Raw genomic sequence first — 6472 nt, 5'->3', positions numbered from 1 at the left:
TTTGAAAGTGAAGTTGTTCTCTTTGCAACTGTAGATATTTACATGTTTTTAAGAAAGAGCACATAGAGTTATTTGACACCTTACTTAACAAAAGGATTCAGTTAACTGGTAGTTGTCCAAAAAAAAAAGGAAGGAATCTAATCGAAAAATTTCCTATCTATTTCTGCCTTCCCTTTATACTGCCTGCAATTGTCATATAACATGTATCAGTAAGCTTCACAGTGGTGTAAGCTTGCTCATGTATTATTTCAGTCTTGCTTTCAGGCTGTTGTCATATGCTTCCATCAGGCTGCTTCATTTCCTCATGCACTAGTTTATTATGATCCTACTTATCCTGAAAGGTTTGAGTGAAATGACATTTCCATTGAAAAATCTTTCTTTCTTCCTCTAGGTCACCATTCACTTTTTTCACTATATTTTTATGACATGTTTACACTTTTCTATATCACAGCATAAACTGCGAGCTAGTTAGTAATGTGTCTTTCTGCCCTCTTTTTTATGAGCATCTTGTCAAGAGCCACATGTAAACCCTAATAACTTCTTATACTCACCACCTTCACATTGTGTATCCACTCTACCCATTATCTTTTCCAGAGCCTTTACATTATAAAGACATGACAAAGCTTAACAGAATGGATATTTTAGCAATCAGTGCAGCATGATTTGAGGACCTAGCTCAGTTTGTAGTCAGGAACATGAAAGATGTATAACATGATCAGTGAATTAAGGAGAGTCCAGATTTTACAATGAAGACATACAATACACACTTGGTAATGTGGCCAGTGTGTTATAAAAGCTAGTCAGTATTATGTAGAACACAAAGAGGAAAAATCAAATTGATTTAAAAGACTTAGAAAAGTCCTCATGGAGATCATATTTGGCCTGACGTATAGGTAAAATGGGATTGAAGGAGAGAGAGAAGGGAACAAGACAAGCAAAATAAGTGGAGAAAGAGCACAAAGGAAGAGGAAAGGGGTGCACATGACCAAGTGCCCTGAGATAACAGGAAGAAACCAATGTGATAGGTAAGATAGAAAGAGACTGCAGAGCATCCAGAATGCCAAAATAAGGTAAATGACTTGGTTTGAAAAATAATGAGGGACTATTATGAATTCCCGTGTAGGGGAGTATCATTTTTTAAAATTCTTTCGACAAACACTTGTGGTACTACAAAGTGTCACACACTGCAGTGTCAAGTTGCTCAAATTGCAGCAATGAACATAACAGAAAAACCCCTTCCCTCTGAAGCCTGTATGATATGGTATGGGCTGAGGGGACAGAGTGACTGGGTTATAAGTGGATTAATAAATGCATACTCGAAAGTGCTTAGGTAAAAGACAGCATAACAAAAGATAGACAGTCGGGATGAAGTGAAAAGAAAGGACAACAATCTCGGTAATTCCCATGTTGGACAAATAATAGCAAAGCTTCCTACCCAGCCAGGACTTTGCAGTGTGTGGGGACAAATTCAACTCACAGCATGAAGTTGATGACTCTGGCTGAACCTACCTCACCTGGTAATCTCCTCTCCAAACCCTAATCATCTTCTATAAACTATATTAATTCCATAGGTCATATCAATTCCTCCAATAAGATGTCTAACTAACCTGAGACTTTTCTGCTTTATTAAATTTTAAGCAGAGAATAATGAACACAACTGGTGAAGTCAGTTATGTAGCAATCATCAAGATGATCATCAAATTATCTCAGGAACTTTAGTGAATGCCAGTTGCTCTGTCCTCATTGCCTCAAAGGTCTTCTTCAATTAATGTCACATAGTTATATGTTTTGAGGACTGAATCTCCCCACAAAAATAAACTGATGTCATTGCAGGAAAATCCCTTAAGCTTTGAATGGAAAGTTTTAATTTCAAATTGTAAGGGACATAATTATTGACACTGACCTACTGTAGTCTCCAAGATTTCCATTCTTTAAATCCCAAATGTTTAAGAGACCAATATTTATATTCTGAAATTCTATGAGATCAAACACCATGAAGAAAACAATGAGATGTTATAAAACACATCTCAGTGAAATCTAGGTAAGGGAAATATCCTAGTTTATTTTTAGTTTTAATATTAGCATGCACTAATATTTACTTATCTGATTTATTAATCATACTACTGTTTCTTAGATTTCAAATTCTTATCTAGCTCTTCTCAAAACTGAAGGCTATGAGGAACAAGGATGAGAATCAACTGAAATTCAGAAGACCTATTATTATTTAATAAAGTGGAATTTCTAAATACACAAGTAAGAACACAGAAATTGTATAAAATAATTCAGGCACATATATTGAAAGTTATTTCTAATAAGCCTGAATAATTAAGTGGTTTATATTTAATATTTTAAAACAAAGAAAGAAATTTTCAGCTTGTGCTTTATTTTGATGCATTTATATGGCAAAATAGACCTATTTTGTCAATACAGTTCATATGATTAGACACACCAGTCAATATGTCCTAGTGGATCATTAAATAATGATAGAAGATTACCCTTTAAGGAAAACAAAATTTGGTCTCAAAACTCATTAAGATTTAAAGGGTTTTCTCACCTGCTAAGTGTTAGAAAACTAAAGTATACAGGCAAACTTACTTTTATTCATTAGCTTTTAATGTAGGTGTGATATACTTGGAAAACATTACATAATTTTCATAGGAAACAGAAAAAATGATTAGCGTAAAAGAATCATACCTAAATTTCTAAAATGATGAATTTTGAATAATTTCCTTTGTAGCATGTTCTTCACACTTAACTGTCTCAATCTGCAGAAACCAAGAAGGTCACTAAGGATCATTGGCAGAATACTGAAAACAAGTTTCCCCAACCCGGGTCTCAGGGTGGAGCTAGGACTACAATCAATACTGCTTTTTCTCCAAAGCATTGCACAACTCTAAGAAGTTGCAGCTAACCTCAAATATCTGCAGTTCTAGTAAGAAATTGTGCAGGCGCACATGAGAAAAAAACACCACGGAGATTATGCACTAGCAACTCTTAATTGGGTTGTGTACATAACTTGTGCTCAAGGATTCAGAACATGGAGATCAGTGTGGTTGGGGCGTTTGGCTAAAGCTTTACCAAGTAGCATTGTATGTAATGTATCTACAAAAAGAGGGAAAAGATTCAGATATTTGGGGAAAATTTAACATGCGTAATGGCAAGAACAGAGGCAATGTTTATGGACATGGTTATGACACAGGGAAAAGGAATGAGGCAGTTGACAATCTGTGGACATTTATTTCCTTAGGTTTTCAAGTAACTCCCCTAAAGGATAATAGTCCTATCCTTAATACTTAGTGATATTCGTGCAATTCCTAAAATGCAATTTTAACATATGTATTATATACCATTTCCACAATAGGTCTACTGCGAGAGGATATGAAAACTTTTGCTCAGATTAAATATATGTGTATTAGGAAAGTTGACTTGAAATTTATTTTAAGCATCTTTAATCCAAAAACTAACACTGATATTATTTGACAATGTTTAGCAAAATATGAGTAAACTAGATTTGTATTATTCATGCATACATTAAAAAACAAACCTTTCCCACTGTAAGCATCCCCCCTGGAATTTTCTACATATTCTTAGGAATCCTGAGTGACAGAGTTGAGATCATAAAGCTGACATGCTCCCTAGTTATGTGCTTGCATCCCAAAGATATTAAGGGAGGCTTGAAGCAGCTTTTATTGTAAAAAGAAAATTTGAGTGAAATTATACACTTTATGTTAGCATGAAATATCTCCATTATTTCTATCTCAACACAGAAGGTGGATATGAATGAGGACAACTACTTCTCTACCACAACTGAATTTATCCTTATGAGATTTACAGATCTCCCAGAGCTAAAGACCATTATGTTCATGGTGTTCCTTACCATCTATCTGATCACAATGGTGGGGAATCTGAGCCTGGTGGCTTTAATTTATATGGAGCGTGGTCTTCACCCACCAATGTACATCTTTCTGGTTAAACTTGTGCTAACGGCTTCCTGTTGTTGTTGTGCCATTACCCCCAAGATGTTAGAGAACTTCTTTCCTAAGGACAGAATGATTTCCCTCAGGGAATGCATGGCACAGTTTTACTTTCTCTGCCTTGCTGAAACTACATTTTTCTTTCTCCTGGCTGCAATGGCCTATGACTGCTATGTGGCCATACATAGGCCACTGCAGTACCACACCGTGATGTCAAAGAAACTGCATTCAGATGACCACAGGTACCTACATAGCTGGAAAAGTACATTCCATGATTCAGGTAGGGTTTCTGTTTAGGTTAACTTCCTGTGGGTCTCACCAAATCAATCACTTCTTTTGTGATGTTCTTCTATTATACAGACGTTCCTGTGTTGACCCTTTTATCAATGAACTCATGATATTTGTCTTTTCAGGGTCAATTCAAAACTTCTCTATTACTATAGTCCTAATCTCTTATCTCTACATCCTTTTTACAATTTTTGAAATGAAATGCAAAGAGGGAAGAGGCAAAGACTTATCTACTTGTGCATCCCACTTCTTCTCTGTCTTAGTGTTCTGTGGTTCTCTTCTCTTTGTACATATTTGTCCAAGTTCAGTTAAAGAAAGACCTGAAGATATACCTGTCGCTATTTTTTATACTTTAATGATGCCTTTATTAAACCCATTCACTTATAGTCTATGAAATAAAGGAAGTAATAAATGTTATGAAAAAATTTATGATGAAAATTTCATAATATTCATAATATTGTGAAACAAATATCATCTCCTGTTGATTTTCATTTGATAAAATGCTTTTCAAAATCATGAAATACTGAGAAAAAAGAAAAAGACCACTTTGTACGTAAAATATTAAGTTAGTAAAACTTTATGGTGTATGAGTCAAAGAAGATTAGGAAGGAGTGATCTTTTAAAATATATTTCAAAATCTAAGCTAGCAGTTTCCTGCAGCAGTGAACTGGATAAGTATCCATGAGGTCACAAATGTGTCAAGGCATAATTAAACTATTAACTAACTGTTTGAAAGGGTAATGATATGATTTTTAACAAATACAACAAATGCTAGCAATGAAAAGCATATGTAAAAGTTAGCTCCATTTTATTTTCTTGGGAATTTCTAGAATTTCAAAGCATAACATACACTGTCCAGAACAAGGTTCTCAAGAATTAATTCCTTCTCAGTCCTTATGTCTACTGCTTTTTGTTTCTTCTGTTTTGCTTTGTTTCATATTCCAGAAATAAGTGAAATCATATGGTACCTGTCTTTCTCTGCCTGGCTTACTTCACTGAGCATAATACCCTATAGATCCATTGATGTTGTTGTAAATGGCAGGGTTTCTTTTCATTTTCTGGAGAAGTGACTAATGGTTACCAAAGGGAGGGTTTGAGCTGGATAGGAGAGGGGTGTGAAGGAGATAAAGGGTCACAATAATTATCAGTCATAATATACATTGGTCACAGGGACAGTAGTACACCATGGAGAATATAGTCAATGATTTTATAACATCTTTCTATGTTGATAGCAACTGCACTAAAGGGGGTGAGGATTTAATAATGTGGGTAACTGCTGAAACACTTTTGTACACTTGAAACCAAAATAAGATTGTATATAAACTTTAATTCAATTAAAAGATCTAATCCCTTCTTAAACAATAGCACTTGACACAAATAAACTGTTCATTTGAATGTAGTTCTTAACTTTCTTGAGTTTAAGAGATTATGTTTGAGTATTAATTCATGCAAAATATGATTTTTTAATGAGGAAAATTTTCCTCTTTAGTGTTAGCCATTTTACTCTCAAATTTTCTGAAATAGATTACCTATATACTGATGATTTATTAATCTGTAACAGAAAATAACACAATTTAAACAGAAACCTCTATGTATTTGAACATTTTTATGTAGTTTGCTTAGCTTTTCATCACATATTGTAGTTTGATTAGCTATTCATCACCTATAACAGTGCAATTTCTGAATATACTAATAAGTTAAAGGGGATTTATTTCTCTCTGTTATTACCTTCTTATTAGGAGTAATAGCAATGAGAAACCTGGACAGAATTCACTGTAAATGACTGATATTTCTTAGCATTAACACAAAAATGGAGATTCTCTTCAAGTATAAATGAGACAGAAAATATCGAGTTTTCAAATAACTAAGCAAAAATATTTATTGATCACTGACTTGTTTATATGAAAGAAAAATATAATTTACTGAGACCCTACTATCTTCTAGGTACCAAGTTATAACTTTCATATATATTGCTTACTATATAATTGCTTCATATAATTGTTTACCAATTAGTTGTCAATAATTCCCTCATGCTTTTTCTCAATATTAATATCAACACTGAAATATTGAGTAGCTTGACCAAGTTCATCCAGTTCATCTGAAGTGAGCTAGAAGTTAAATTAATACTGCCTTTCCCCACATGCTGGGAGAAAATATAGACCTTATAGACTGGGATACCAATTCTTAAGTAGCATGGTAAGTAAAATATG

At 34.0% G+C, this 6472-nt stretch overlaps 1 pseudogene; it reads left to right on the top strand.

The window, feature by feature from the left end:
• The first annotated feature begins 3776 nt into the window (after positions 1-3776).
• Positions 3777-4708, top strand: LOC108384468 (olfactory receptor 5K3-like; annotated as a pseudogene).
• Positions 4709-6472: the final 1764 nt, after the last annotated feature.

This window comes from Manis javanica, chromosome 3, assembly GCF_040802235.1.
Source record: "Manis javanica isolate MJ-LG chromosome 3, MJ_LKY, whole genome shotgun sequence".
NCBI classification, from domain to species: domain Eukaryota; kingdom Metazoa; phylum Chordata; class Mammalia; order Pholidota; family Manidae; genus Manis; species Manis javanica.
Note: the sequence above shows the minus strand (reverse complement) of the source record. Positions and strands in the feature narration are given on the sequence as shown.